Source organism: Typopeltis vanoorti, chromosome 6 (genome assembly GCF_054136105.1).
Source record: "Typopeltis vanoorti isolate ZY-2024b chromosome 6, IOZ_Tvanoo_1.0, whole genome shotgun sequence".
Classification (NCBI taxonomy): Eukaryota; Metazoa; Arthropoda; class Arachnida; order Uropygi; family Thelyphonidae; genus Typopeltis; species Typopeltis vanoorti.
The window spans coordinates 4,758,193-4,774,847 of NC_143554.1; the positions used below are offsets into that span (position 1 = coordinate 4,758,193).

The 16,655-nt window shown below is 36.0% G+C and overlaps 1 protein-coding gene across 1 annotated transcript in view; it reads left to right on the forward strand.

Moving 5' to 3' along the window:
* LOC150105257 (116 kDa U5 small nuclear ribonucleoprotein component) overlaps positions 1-16,655 on the forward strand; it is a 358,330-nt gene that overhangs the window by 227,066 nt on the left and 114,609 nt on the right. The gene's annotated exons all lie outside the window — the stretch shown is intronic.

A 16,655-nucleotide genomic window follows, 5' to 3' on the forward strand; every position in this document is an offset into this window, starting at 1 on the left:
TGTAACTCTGTGGAGGTGAAGAAAATAATAATTGGCAGACCATGAAGAAAATATTGATTGATTCATCAAGAGAGGCATGTGCTGAAGATAACTATAAGAATTGAAAAATCAGAACTCCATGGTGGACTCAGGATGCTTGAGACAGTGAAGGAAAAGAATGAAGTGTATTGAGAGTTTCTAGCAAGTCAGTCAGCTTGTGCTCTTATAGAATATAGAGAAAAATGTAAGAAAGCAATGTAAAACTAGCTAAAGAAGAGTCATGAGAACATAGAAAAAATATCAGGGAAGTTGCAAAATATTTGGAAGCTATTGAGAAAGCTTAGAAATGGAGGAAATAGTACGGTAAAAAGAATCAAGGATGATAAAAGTTTGAAAGGTTGTTCAATAAAAGAAGCAGTAACAGCATGGTGGTAGGAAACACCCAGCAGGAATGCAATCAGGAATACATATCAATACTTAAAGTAGAAAAAGCCATTAAGAACCTGAAACATGGAACTGCAGCTGGAGTAGATGATATTCAACTAGAAATGCTCAAACATGGAGATATAAAAGTTTTACACTGGCCTGGTTAGAGGATCAAATTCTTGATGATTGTTGTAAATCTCTCATAGTAAACATCTATAAAAAGGGAAATAAAACTGATTGTGAGAATTACAGAGGAATTTCCATACGAGTGTTCCTGTAAGATTTATGCAAGTCTACTTGAGAAAAGACTAAGAAAAATTTTGAAGGGAATCTTGGAGAAGAACAAACTGCATTTATATCAAACAGAGGCTGTCAATAATTGATTTCCACATTATGATGAATAGTTGGTAAATCGTATGAATATAACATGGAAGTTTTTTAGAACTTAAAAAAAAAAAAGTCATATGACAAAGTGTCAAGAGAAAAGCTTCTCAAAATGTTACAGTTATATGGGGTAAATGTAACATTGTACATAGCAATACATAGTCTTTATGTAAGTTCTAAGTCAACGCTAGAATTGAAGGAAATATAGGAAAATTGTCTCCGATGTAAAATCAGGTGTAAGACAATGCACACTATCTCCACTCTTACTCATCATCTACATTGATTACATTATGAATGAAAGTGGTATTGAACTTGATATCAAAATTGGAGGTGTTAATTTTAGCTCCTTACTTTATGAAAAATGATATTATACTTTTAAATAATCCAGTACAAGTCTGCTGGATTACCTGACTAAACTGAATAACTGTTGGAATAAATTTGGTATGAAAATCAGCAATAAGAAGACAATGAAAATAGATGGAAACACTGAAAACAATTATATCTTGAATGGAGAACACACAGAACAAGTAAAGCATTTCCACTATTTAGGCACAATTTTTAGTCAAAATGTTAAATTAAATATGGAAATAGACAACAGAATCAGCAAAGCTTGTAAGGTAGGAAGTCAGCTGAATAAATTTTAATGGAATAAGAGAGAAATGTTGTACCATCATTTTGCATTATGGTTTAAGTCATTAGGAATACAATTTGGTTGGCTAAATCCTAAATTGCCAGCCTATCCTCATTTATTCAGTATCCATGTTCAGACCACAGATCTGAGTCCCTAGTCTGGCAATTTGCCCTTGCCAAGAAGAGAGAATTCATGCTGAAGGGGAGAAAGAAATAAAGGATTGTATGAATTGGTCGCCAAAATGCAAAATCACATGCTTTATATGTAAAAATTTCCAACTGTTATGCAAACAAAATAGTTACCACTATAAGAACTACAATGTTCATAAAAGAAACGTTAATTTTCCGACGTGTAATAATAAACAACTCATCCCACAAGATGGATTGATTACCCTACTATAGGAATGGAGTCTCCTTCTTCTGGCATGCAGAAGTGTCGAAGGATCTCGCATCTGTCAGTAGATACCTAACAGGGTTCACCACGAGAAGGTGAGGATGAGGCATTAGGTTAGAAGACCTGGTCAGTTCTCTGCATACCTTAAAAGACCTCCCAGTTATATAGCTTTGACCCCCCCCACACACACAGTGGTATTAAACCTGATACCAGAATTGGTGATGTTAATCTCAGCTCTTACTTTATGCAAATGATGTTATACTTCTAAATGAATCCAACATATTTCTGCAAGATTTCCTGACTAAATCGAATAACTGTTGTAATAAATTTGGTATGAAAATCAACAATAAAAATTCAATGAAAGGTAGAAACATTGAAAACTTCAACTCTATCCTGAATGATAAACCTATAGAACAAGTCAAACATTTTGACTATTTAGGTACGATTTTTAGCAAAGATGGCAAATTAATTATGGAAATAGACAACAGAATTAGTAAAGTTTGTATATACGAAGTCAGCTGAATAAATTTATATAGAATAAGAGAGAAATTAGTCAAAACACTCAACTGTATTCGACTGTGTTCAAACCAATTTTAGCTTATAGAGCTGAGAGTTGGGTTAGAAATAAAACATTTGATCAAGGACTGGAGACCACAGATATGAAAGTTATGAGAAAGACTAGTGGAGTAAACAGATTGCATCAATGACAGTATTGTATTAAAAATGAGGATATTGGGAAAGAACTTGCTATTGCTAACATTCAGGAATGTGTTAGCAGAGCTAATCTCTGCTAACACATTGTATGGTCACTTAAAAAAATAGGAGAGGTAAGGTTAGCAAAACAAATGTTGTTTGCCAGGTTGGCAAGGAAAAGACCCAGAGTAAGACCAAGATGTAGGTGTATTGATACAGTAAATAGTGCCTTAGAAGATGGAATTATAAGCTTTGATGATGATGATGTCATCTTGATAGATAACAGATTAATTTGGAAGAAAATAGTTGAGTGGAGGTTGGTAAGTAATGATGCAACTTTTTCATGTAGTACTCATAATATCCTGTCCAACCTCTGGGGTACATATCAGGAATTTGATGATGATATGAGAGAAATTAGTCAAAACACTAAACTAGCTGAATGCAAGACAGTATTCAAACAAATTTTCACTTATGGATCTGAGAGTTAGGTTAAAAAAAAAATACGTCATCCAAAACTGGAGACTACAGGTATGAGAGATCTGAGAATGATTATTGGAGTAAACAGTTTGCATCAATGATAGTATGATATTAAAAATGAGGATATTAGGAAAGAACTTGACATTGTTATCATTCAGGAATGTGTTTGCAGAGCTGTTCTCGAGTGGTATGGTCACTTAAACAAAACTGAGAGAAAAAGTGGATGGATACAGTAAGAAGTGCCAGAAGTATAAGATCTGATAATATTTGAATCTCGACAGATAATAGATTAATTTGGAAGTTTGTTGATAGGAAGTTACCAGTGATGTAGTTTTTTCATTGTACTACTATGGTAATATCCTATAGACCATCTAAGATACATGTGAGGAATTTTTAATAATAATGAACATAAAACAGTTTTGTCTTATCAATGTTTGTGTTAAATAGATAAATATTAATCTTTTCAGTATTTTAAAAATAATTTTCGATTTATTTGAACTGAAATCCTTATAAATAAATATGCTGTATTTCTTCTATTGTAAATTATTATAATCATTATATTTTTGTGGTGTATAACTACCAATGTGTGCACCAGATGTTACAAACAACTAATATTTATTGTTGGCCAAATCATATCTGTATGCTATTGAATTTAGGCCATTAATGTGCTGGTGATGTGCATTATATAATATCTCTCACTCAAGTCAATCCCACCTTACTGTTGTAAGGTGGGATTGACTTGTCACCTTTTCCACAAATGGGCTATGGCAAGGCAACTATTGCCATCTTATAAGCATATCTTCCCTAATCATAGAAAATAGCAATTGGACCTCTAGGTTGTAGATGATTATTACTACCTAGTTAAGACACCACTGCTCTTCTTATTGGAATGATGAAGTTGCTTCTATGAAGTTTTATCACAAGAATTGAGTGTCCAGTGTCTATCCTTACTTTCTTCTCACATGGAGTGCAGGTGATAACCTTGTTTGGCATACTCAACAATGTTATTATCACACTGCTGTGGCTATAGTAGAAAAGCTGTTTCTATACGACAGCTGCTAAATAGTTCACAGGACTGAAACTGGTGGTAACATGCCTGGAGTTTTCCTGATCAGCTGGTGAAAAACTGCTGCTACTTCTTTTGCGAGGTCATTCTTGGTGGAAATCTGAGTATAGCAGCATGTAGCAGGCACTGTCAAGGCTATGCTTGGACTAGATTCTGGACATTCCCTGTGTGGGAGTTATTTCTCTGTTGGTTTCCAGCACTATTTCAACCATGAAAGATCATCATCATCAAATTTCTAACATGTACCCTCAAAGGATGTACAGAATATGATAGTACTACATGAAAAACTTACATCATTGCTAATTTCCTATCTACAATTTTCCTCCAGATTAATCTGTTACCTGTTCAAGACTCCAATATTACCTGATCTTATATTTCTATCTTCTAAGGCACCTTTTACTGTATCAATCCACCTGTATCTCAGTCTTCCTCTGGGCCATGAAAGATACCCAAATACAAATAAAAAATTCTACCATCACCACAACAAAAAATAAACAATTAAATCGATCAATAAAAATAATAAAACCATAACAATAAAAGTCAAAGCAACATCAAAGTTTCATACCATAAAAAGACTTCCACATCTGTTTCACAAATTTAGGGGCATCAATACATGCATTTATGATTCAGGGTAGTGACCCTTCCCATAATACATTATACATGTTTGTAGAGATATGTTCTTTCCAGCAACTTGTATACGAGTTGCCCAGTTCTGAAATTACTTCAGGTGCAAACTTTGTTTGCTTACACCTGGATAAAAGATTAAACCAAGAATATAATTTCTTGGTATCTTTAATTTATAGTGTAACTAAGTGAAAAACTTCCAACAACTATTATGGGCAGCCCATCTCCATTTATATACTTTACAACACTTCACAATATCTTGTACTTCAGTCATCTCCCTTATTATTGTGTTTCTTAGTCTGTCCATTATTTGTAATGTAAAGCATTCTTCTCTCCAAGGCTCTTTGGGCCACACACAATCTGTCTTCCTGTTTTTCAGTCAGTGCCCATGTCTCCCTTTCATAGGTAAAGATTGGAATAATGCATATATTAAAGAGCTTTCTTTTTAGGCATACAGGTAAATCTTGTAACAGATAAATCTTTATACATCAAAATGCTTTGCTTCCTTGTGTGATTCTTCTACTTATTTCTTTATCTTGTTTTTCTTTAAAACTAATTGACCAAGATAAATATAGCCCTTCACAGTTTCAATACGATTATCTGCTAATTTTAGTTTGATTTGATCTGAATTTGTCATCAGTTTGGTGTCAGTTATATTCTTCAAACTGTTTTCTTGATTTCTCTATCAAGGTCATTTAGCATTTCCTGAGCTGCTTTAGTTTTGCTAAAAGAAAACTGTCATTTGCAAAACAATGGCAATTCCAAGTTTTTCCATGAGACTTTCTTAGACCTCTTCTAATGTAGCAGAAAACAATTTGGGTAATATAGGATCTCCTTGCATTACTCATCTCCAAATGCCAAATTCCTTTCCCTGATGTTCTAGCTTTGTGCTGGCTGTTGAGTTTTGATATACAGTTTATAAAAATCTGATATAATTTGCTGGGATGGCTTGTTACTTTAAGCTGTTATTTCTGCTTGATATAGAGAAATAAAGGGTTTTTCAAAATATATAAAATCTAAATATGCAGGAAGATCATATTCATTTGCTTTTTCTATTGCTTCATTAATAGTGTTGATATGGTATCTTATTGTATCATTTCTACTGTAGAGAATCTTGCTTGTTCATATCATAATTTTCGATCACAGTTTTCTATCACAATTCTGCATTTTGTAGAATTTTGATAGCAAACTGATTGGCCTATAGATTATTGATATAATCTCTGTTGCCCTTTTTCATATAATAAGATTATGAAGTAATTCTGAAGAAAAACAATTTCAGTTTTTCCCTCATGATGTTTATTTTTACTTCTAATTTTTTAAGAAATGACAACATAAACTAATTATTAAAATGTTTGCTTTATTAAAACATTGCATTCATTCTGGTTACTTCAAATATCAGGACTCCGTTTACCAACAAAAACAAGGCCTGGCAATGGGTAATCCTTTGTCCCCAGTTCTAGCTAACATCTTCCTTGAAGATTTTGAAACAAAAGCCATATCTTCCTTCTCATTTAAACCAAAAGTTTGGAAACGATATGTTGATATTTTTATTAATTGGAATCACAGGCACACATCTCTCATAGATTTTCTTCATCATCTAAACATCCAACATCCTAATATAAAATTTACTGCTGATCTAGAAAATAATAACTCCTTAGCTTTCCTGGATGTCATGCTTACACGATGCTCTGAAAGATTAAAAATCTCTATATACAGAAAACCTACTCGTACCAATAGATATCTGCATAATCTTTCTCATCATTTTCCACCACAAAAACTTGGAACTATATCTACCTTAGGACACAGAGCACGCTCTCTCTTGAATGAACCAGATGAACTACAAAAAGAAATAAATCACCTCACTCTTATCTTTAAACAAAATGGATACTCTGAAAAAACGATTAAGAAATTTCTTCTGGATCCTCCTAGGCAGTGCACAACAGAAACTATTAATTTTAAAGGTAGCATTGAAGAAAATAGGATTGAAAATAAACAGGTTATTTTTCCTCAAATGTTGTAAGTTCCATACAGTTTTTCCCAATTTCATCTCTTTTCAAGAAAAGATAACAACGGAACGCGCTAAAAGAATTTATCGTAAAGCTAAGACGGATCTCCTCAGCGAAAGAATTTCAGACACAAAACGTTATTTAGCTTTTTTGTTCAGCACTAAAAGTTCTTTAACTCAAAAACTTGAAGAAATTATGGATATGTTAACTTACATGATTTTATCATTAACAGTGAAGCACAAGCCACATGAATACAAAACAAGAATAAATATACTCTAATCGGGAAATTTAATAATCTAAAAAAGGATACAAAACAGATCTGGTCATAGTGAAGCCCGTATTAATCCTGAAAAAGTTGTAGTGAACAAATCTTCTCATATCTTAACGGGTGCGGAAACGGATATTCTTAGCAAAGGTCTCAATTTCATTCCCTCACCAAAATTTATTCCTATAGTATCTCTTCTTACAAAAATAGAAAAGGCAAGTTCACTCATTCCTAATCATTTGGCGAAACTTCTTCGTATTGAATCGATTTCCATTATCAATAATGCTAAACCTCCAACAGATAATATTTCTCTGGCTGAAAGACAAGCCCTAAAAAATCTAAAACAGAACAGTAACATTATTATTTTACCTGCGGATAAAGGCAATTCCACGGTCATCCTCAACTCTGAAGATTACCACAACAAAATGCTTCAATTACTTGAAGATAATTCGACATATTCAATTCTTCAGGAAGATCCTACAAGAGAATTACAAAACCATACAAATAACTTGTTAAAGACTACGAGTGAACTTCCTCATAATGTTTGCCTCTCTTTACGCTCTATACATCCTCTTATTCCACGCATCTATGGAGTTCCCAAAATACATAAAGAAAACCATCCCTCTTCACCCAATTGTGGAAGGAATTGACTCACCTACGTATAAACTTTCCAAATATCTAGCAAAGTACCTCAAGTGTTTCTCCAATAAATCTTCATCTTTCATCAAAAACACTACAGATTTTGTTTCTCATATAAAAGATATTCCCATCAATGAAAATGACGTTCTAGCAAGTTTTGACATTATATCTTTATTTACTAACATTCCTACAGACGAGGTACTTACATTACTAAAGGTCAAATTATCCAAAAAAATGTTTGCTTTATTAAAACATTGCATTCATTCTGGTTACTTCAAATACCAGGACTCCGTTTACCAACAAAAACAAGGCCTGGCAATGGGCAATCCTTTGTCCCCAGTTCTAGCTAACATCTTCCTTGAAGATTTTGAAACAAAAGCCATATCTTCCTTTTCATTTAAACCAAAAGTTTGGAAACGATACGTTGATGATACTTTTATTATTTGGAATCACGGGCACACATCTCTCATAGATTTTCTTCATCATCTAAACATCCAACATCCTAATATAAAATTTACTGCTGATCTAGAAAATAATAACTCCTTAGCTTTCCTGGATGTCATGCTTACACGATGCTCTGAAAGATTAAAAATCTCTATATACAGAAAACCTACTCATACCAATAGATATCTGCATAATCTTTCTCATCATTTTCCACCACAAAAACTTGGAACTATATCTACCTTAGGACACAGAGCACACTCTCTCTTGAATGAACCAGATGAACTACAAAAAGAAATAAATCACCTAACTCTTATCTTTAAACAAAATGGATACTCTGAAAAAACGATTAAGAAATTTAATAAATTTAGTTTAATCCTTTATCCAAGTGTGAGCAAACAAAGTTTGCACCTGAAAGTATCTTTAGGACTGGGTTAAGGTGGTACAACACCACTTACACAACATTAAACTAAATTTATTATACTCTAACCAAGTGAAAAATAAACTTTCAACAGATTAAGAAATTTCTTCTGGATCCTCCTAGGCAGTGCACAACAGAAACTATTAATTTTAAAGGTAGCATCTTCATTCCATACATTAGCACAGTCTCTAAAAAATTAGCTAAAGTCCTTAAAAAAATATAATATCAGGACCTTTTTCACCACACTTCTTAAAATCCATTCTCTAATCAGCCATCCAAAGCCTACTCATCACAACCTAAAATATCCAGGTCTATATAAATTATGGTGCGATTGCAATATCCCTTATTTTGGACAAACTAACAAATCTATTGACCGATGTATAGAAGAGCATAAGAGAGACATCTCTCACAAAAGATCTCATGCTACTACGTTATCGAGTCTTTTTTTTTTTTTTTCAAATAATCCTAATGATGATCAACAAAACCATTCCGTTTGCTGGGATAGATCAGAAAATATTTTTCACTGTGATGATGAGTTTGAGAGAAAAATTGTAAATCTAGGGAAATCCTGCTGAACCCTGTCCACTTAAACAACAATTTGAGTTATAACATCCCAGTTAGCCATGCTGCAGTTATTCAATATTTATTGGCGTTCACGTGAGCCTGCACACACACTTGCAATAAACAATGGCATGCCTGTTAGAACAACTTGAAAAAATAAACAACGTTTTTTATGTATCAATTATGTGTGGCAATTTTTACCTGTAATTTCCAGGTTTTTTTTATTTTTCATTTTTTTAAAATTTTTTATTTTTAGATACTTCAATGTTTATTACTATTCTTTTCCTTTATGAATACCTGAGGAAGACTGTTATAAGCCGAAACTAGTTGTATTATTCTCATTAAAATCTTTATGAGTTATCTCGGTTTTTTTAAGTCATTAAATCTATATATATATATATTATCTCGGTTTTTTAAGTCATTAAATCTATATATATATATATATATATATATATATATATATATATATATATATATATATATATAGATATTTTTTTTTTTTTTTTTTTTTTTTTTTTTTTTTTTTTTTTTTTTTTTTTTTTTTTTTTATTGTAAACATAACAATCTTATATACAGGATTAACCGGTTTTTGGTTCTCTGCAGTCAGACAGAGAGGTTACATACTCTTGTTGAGGTATGTTACATCGAAGTCACTTATAAGGCTAATTACATTTTTTTTTTTTTTAAATAAATTAAAGCCATTAAGAGTTATTTTAACATGATAACATAAGATCTTGTTTTAACATAAGAACATAAATGTGGAAGAACATAGAAGTTACTATTGCACAATATTATCTATTAACATGAGAGTGCCAGCTGATTAACTTTCGCACTGTTAAGCACAACAATCCTTCTTTCTTCCCCCTTTCTTTTTTTTTTTGGGGGGGGGGTAAAGGTGTCACTTCTATGCTGGAAATTGGATTATAATGCAGTCGCCCTGCTCAGCCAGGAGTTGATTCCGTGGATTCCATTCTTGGTGGAAAAGATCTAAGGTGTTGTTTTGCCTATGGTAGTGATGTTCGTGTAGGATCCGACATCTCACCTTTTGTTGGAAGGCTGCAGTGAGTTGGTCAGTTGCCTCTCTCTGTGAAGTTGCTGTGCTGTCTGGTCTTGTATGTCTGAGGTAGAAGTTGTATATTACCGCTTTTGCGGTGATGAAAAGGTAATTGCAGAATGAATGGTTATTTGGCTCCACATGGACGAGATTGAAATATTCCTCTTCTGTATGAAGATTACCACAGGTAAGAGCTGCCGTTTCCCGAGTCAAACTGATTAATTTAGTGTTGACTGGGCATTCCAAGTAGACATGCCGGACCGTTCCTAATTGGTAGCAGAAGAGGCAGTTATCTGAGACGTTTGAGTTAAATTTTCGTAATATAGTAGGAGTAGGTAATATATTATGCCACATTCTCCACTGAATATCTGCGTCAGGTTTGATGGCTCTTGTGCGATATGGTAGATCCCATTGAAATAGTGTTTGATCAGATGATGCAGGATTTTCCATCAAAGTGCTTTGGTTTGACTGTTGTGTTAGGGTGCTGTAGATCTTGTTGGTGTTGCTGGGTGTAAGTTTCTCCCATGAGTTATTGGTTTTTATCAGAAAGATAGGCGCCAAAACTTCTGAGTTTGGAGGAGTAAGCCCCACTTCTGTTATGCTATCAGGCATAGCGGCTTGAAAAGCGGCCTTTACGGTGTCTATCTGCTCAGACTCATTCCCATATTCCAGGTTTTCGAGCGAATTTGGAAAGCGCCAGGTGAGGCTTGGAGAAAGAATGTCACCCAAGATCCTCACGTTTCGCCAGCTCCATGGAGGAAAGAAAAATTCTTTCTGAGTGATCGGGCTTCTTACCATCGTGTTGTGAAAGATGGGTTCCATGAGGATTTCAGGTAGGGATGCTGTCTTCGCTGTGTGCTGGAGGTTTAGCTTCTTCCATCGTCGAAGGGCGTCTTTGTAGAAGTTTGTTAAACTTACAGGCACTTGAGCTGTTGTCATTCTTAAGGTGGTGGAGAGAGAGAGACCTCTAGTGGCAGAAGTGAAAATATACTCAGTGGTGCATTTGTGTGATATTTCCTGTTGTAGGGCATTTATGAGAAATCGAGCGCGGAACGTTGTTATCCTGTTGTCAATGGAGACCAACTTTTGTCCTCCATCTTTGAGAGAAGTACATAGCTGGGAGTAGGGAAGCCAGTTTGTTTTATTCCATATGAATCGATATATGGTTGACTTTATTTGTTTGATGAATTGAACTGGTGGCGTAAGGATCTTTAGTGTATGCCAAAGGACACTGGTGGCTATTTGGTTAACGATTATTGTTCTCCCTCTTGTGGAGGCAGAGGCTCGTATTGCTGCCCACTTTCCTAGAACTTGCTTGAAACGCTTGTTTAGTGTTTCCCAGTTCTTATCCACATAAGAGGGTGTGTTTCCTAGGTAAATCCCCAGGTATTTGTTTCCCTCTGTGGACCAGGTACCAGACATTGGGGAATCGGTTCGGTTTTTCCATTTGCCACACCACAGTCCTATGGTTTTATGTGTGTTTAGTTTGGCTCCTGAGGCTGCCTGATATTGTTGGTATGCCACTTGTATGTTATGAAAGTCCTCTTCTTTGCGGGCTATAATTGTAACATCATCAGCATATGCTGTCAGGGTTATGGTTTGGTAGGGAAGTTTAGGGCGGCATGCTTTGAGCAGCATGCTGAGTCTACACAGAAAGGGTTCGATGGCAATTGTGTAAAGAGGACCGGAGAGTGGACAGCCTTGTTTAATACCTCTGCTGTATGGTGCAGTTATGGTAAGCCTGTTGTTTATTTTCATGCAAAACTGTGCCTTGGCATACAACATTTTAATAGAGTGAATGATGCCTGAGCCAAAGCCAAATGCTTTCAAGCAGTTGAAGAGGTAAAGGTGTTCAACGCGGTCGAAAGCTTTTTCTTGGTCTAGTGTTACAAGACCCATTGTTTCACTGTTGTTGTTCGCTATGCTTATGAGATCCCTTATGAGATGTAAGTTTTCGTGGATAGATCTTCCAGGGATGGAATAGCTCTGATGCCTATTTATTATTTCGCTCAGAGCGGGTTTAAGTTTGTTGGCAATGGCTTTGGATATAATTTTGCAGTCGGTGTTTGTGATAGAGATGGGTCTCCAGTTTCCTAGTTTCGTCGCGTCTCCTTTCTTTGGAATGAGTTTGATAACTGATGTTGTCATATTGAGTGGAAAGCCATTGGTATTCGCTTCGACAAATACTCTGTAGAGGATAGGTCCAAGCTGTTCCCAGAAGGACTGATAAAATTCAGTGGTGAGCCCGTCTATGCCAGGAGATTTATCTTTAGGTAAGGAGGTGCAGGCAGTTTTCAGATCGTGTAACGTGATAGGGAGTTCTGTGTTACTCCTTGTTGTTGGTGAGAGTCTTTTCACATCGGAGAGAATTTTATTCGTGGCCTCCATAGATGTTGGGTTGGCTTGGTACAAATTTTTGTAGTACTGCAAGGTATATAAGAGGATTTCGTCATTATTTTCTATGATGTTTCCATTATCTGTTTTAATAGCAGATATAGTGGTGCACTCTTGTTGGCGTTTTTCTAGTGAAAAGAAATACTTTGTAGGGGCATCTGCGAAGTTAATATGTTTGCGTCGTGCTCTTATTAGTGCTCCTCTTGCAGAGTGCTCTAGGTGTGAGCGTATGGTGGCTTCTAGGGATTGGTATTCCTCAGATTCTGGATGATGCAATTGCTGTTGTTGTTGCAAATTTTTAAGGGCTGAATGCTTGTTCAAATTTCTTCGGTGACTATATTTTTGAGTGAATACCTTAACTTTGGATTTAAAAGGTGACCACCACTCGGAAATTGATTGTGAAGTAGGTATATTTCTGATGAGAGTTTCGATATAGATTTTAGAGGTTCTGAGATATTCTGTATCCTTTAGTAGGCTGTTGTTAAATATCCAGTATGCTCCTCCTTTGTATCTGGTGTGTCCAGGAAAGCAAATGTTAAGAAGGATGGAATCATGGTCTGATGCATGAGATGGATGGTATGTGACTCTCCTGATGTAGGGTATTGTGTGCATCGATGTGTAGTATCTGTCGAGCCGTGCCTGGTATAAGACACTGGTAGGACCACCTTTGGCTCTCCAGGAGAACATTTTCTCATGTGGGTGCAAGTGTCTGAAGGTGTCAGTCAGCTCGAAGTCATTTATTACATCCTGGAGAAGCTGAACTAGTGAGTGTCGATGTTCTTGGCATTGCTGTCTGTCCATTGCAGGATCCAGAGTGCAGTTGAAATCCCCTGCCAGTATGATGTGGTCATTGACCTTGCTGAGGTGGTTTCGCACAAACTCCAGTACCTGCACTGCAAGCTGGTCATTTTGTGGGATGTATATGTTAATGATATATATTTTCTTTCCTGTCTGAGTTGTAATGAGTGCATATATTGCACACCCAGGAAAGGTATCGATTATTTCTACTTTTAGAGCGCTGTTTTGGTGAATTCCAATGCTGACTCCCGATCCATGAAGTTGTATGGCAGGACAGTGGTGCATGGTATAAGGCCAGTTCTTCCAGTGTTGATATGAAGCTTTGCTATTGCAATGGAAGTTTGTTTCCTGCAGCATAACTATTTCTGGCCGTTGGGCAAGGATATGCTGCAGGACCAGCCTGTTTCGCAGTGGTGTGGCACATCCTCTAGCGTTTAGTGAGAGAAGGTTTATTGAGGTGCTCATTATTTTTATGGTTTAGTTTTATTTGGTGCGGTAATCCTCACTTCCTTTATGGATAGTTACGCTGCCGCTGGGATTCAAGCCCGTTTATCAGGTAGTATATCCTTTTCCTGAGATTGGTGGTTTTTCTCCCTCTTTTTCCTGCCAGAATAGTTCTTAACTCTTCCAGCTGGGTGATAAGACCACTGATGTCAGCGGTGTAGTCATAGGCTGTCAGCAGTTTTTGTGAAGAGCCTCGAACTTTTTTAAGAAAGCTCTGAAGCTGCTCACTTGTGAGTGGGCCTTCAGTGTGAGGAAGACTTGCATTTCCAGTTTCCTCTTCATCATCTGAGGACTCAAGAAGCTCGATCTCTTCATCCCCCTCTACAGGCTGCTGGGAGGGTTCCAGAGTGCTTGGAGGCAAAGGTTCCCTGCTGCAGCTGCGCTGGTTTGTCTTTGGATTTTTTTCCGTTTTTGTTTCTTGCTCCTCTTCGTTATTTGTATCTTTATCAGAGTTAGTTAGTTGTCTGTGTTCCGTTTCCTTTTCTCTAGGATTGCTTTTAATCGATGTTGGTGGAGGTTCTTTCGAAAGTTGGGTTTCTTTAGTGCTACCACTTGATTTTGTCTCCTCGGTACTGGGCTGAGAGCTGTTTCCTTGAGATCTTTGTTGTTTGTTAGGGATGCTCTGTTTTTTGGGGTTGGCTGCTTGCTGCTTCTGATTCTCTGATTCGCTAGGGTTAGTAGTGTTGTTAACCGGTTTCTCATTTCTGGGTATATACGGGCATAACTTCCTTACATGGCCTTCTTCGTGGCAGTAAAAGCACTGAGCAGCAACAGTAATATAAAAGGTGTAGGGTACTCCATCTATTTCTGTGTTGATTATTTTGGGTATGGAGCCGATTGTATTGTCGCCAAAGTGCATTAGAGCCTGTCTTCTAAAGCTCTTGATGTGAGCGAATTCAGGCCTAGTTGTAGAGGCGCGTAGCGTTCGGATTTTACCTGTCACTGCGCCGTATTTTGATAGTAATCCGCGAAGCATTTGATGGCTTATTTCCGGTGGAACATTTGACACTGTTACTTTTGTGGGAGCAATTGCGATTGGTGAGATATTCACGTGGCATGCTCCGATGTCTATTCCCTTTTCAATTAATGTCTCAGACCAAGATGCGTTGTTAAAGTACATTTGTACGGTTCCGGCAACTCTTGATATGTGAGTTATATTTTTGGGGGGAACATGTTGAGCTACTGCATCTAGATACTTTTCCAGTGGGGTATTTTCGATTGCGAAAATTACAATTCCGTTATCTCGGGAAAAGCGGTTGGCTGGGTGAACGTTTGTACGCGTTGTGGCAGTGGTATTAATTCGCGCTGAAGTATTAGCTACAATGTTAGCATAGGAGACAGAGAGTACTGACCTTTGTCCGTTGTTGTCCGGGGGGCTGAGACTGATGTCTTTTTCTTCTCTGGCGATGTGGCTGGTGTCGTTTCCTTGATCGGAATTCTGCGACCTTTGACCGATTCCTGCTGAGCTCGGGCGTGGACCGGCTGCTGCTGGTGGTGATATGCTGTGGTTTATACTGGCCATTGCTTCGGGCGAATAAGGGGAAACGCAAGCTATCACAAATTCCCGGTACTCGAAGGCATACCGTTGTAACAATAAGCACACGAACAAAGAAGATTTAAAAATTTTAAAATTAATATAACTTTTCCTAGCTTCACAAATTTAGAAAACTAATTTTTTAACGCGATAGATTAGGTGCTTACGATTATGTAGATATAAATCTTGAAGTTGATTGACGCATTCGACCGCACAAAACACAACTTTAGGCAAGAGCGACCTTGGACACGTCTGCACACTTCAGCGACAAGAAAGATAGATATAGATAGATAGATAGATAGATAGATAGATAGATAGATAGATAGATAGATAGATAGATAGATAGATAGATAGATAGATAGATAGATAGATAGATAGATAGATAGATAGATAGATAGATAGATAGATAGATAGATAGATAGATAGATAGATAGATAGATAGATAGATAGATAGATAGATAGATAGATAGATAGATAGATAGATAGATAGATAGATAGATAGATAGATAGATAGATAGATAGATAGATAGATAGATAGATAGATAGATAGATAGATAGATAGATAGATAGATAGATAGATAGATAGATAGATAGATAGATAGATAGATAGATAGATAGATAGATAGATAGATAGATAGATAGATAGATAGATAGATAGATAGATAGATAGATAGATAGATAGATAGATAGATAGATAGATAGATAGATAGATAGATAGATAGATAGATAGATAGATAGATAGATAGATAGATAGATAGATAGATAGATAGATAGATAGATAGATAGATAGATAGATAGATAGATAGATAGATAGATAGATAGATAGATAGATAGATTTGAAGTAGATTAAATGACTGGAAGCCAACAGATAAAAAAAATATAGAAACACTATATTTTATTTAAATAAACTGCACAACTAGTTTCATCTTCCTTATAAGACTTCATTAGGTGCATTACATGAATAAGAGAGAAATACAAACGAATATTGCAAGCACATAGCTATAAATTATAATGCCAATGTATTGATATTTGAAGGTTTTCTGTGTACCACTTTATTGGTGGGTGCATTCATGATTATGTGAACACTAAAGTTGGATAGCAGCGCAGTGATAATCAGAGAGATTATAGCTGAGGTTAGTGTTGGGATGTACAGGATTGAGGATGATTTCCTTAGATTCCACATTTCTTCTCTTCAGTTTGTCATAGCATTTAAAGATGTTCTCTGATTTGTTTCATTTGACTAGATGAGTGATAGTTTTCATTGTTAGTTTCAGCAAAATTGAGGACATGATTAAACAGTGTGCTGCCTCTAGTTTGGCCCTATGTGATGTCTCTCATATTCTCTTCCAGAAGTAATTCAATGGA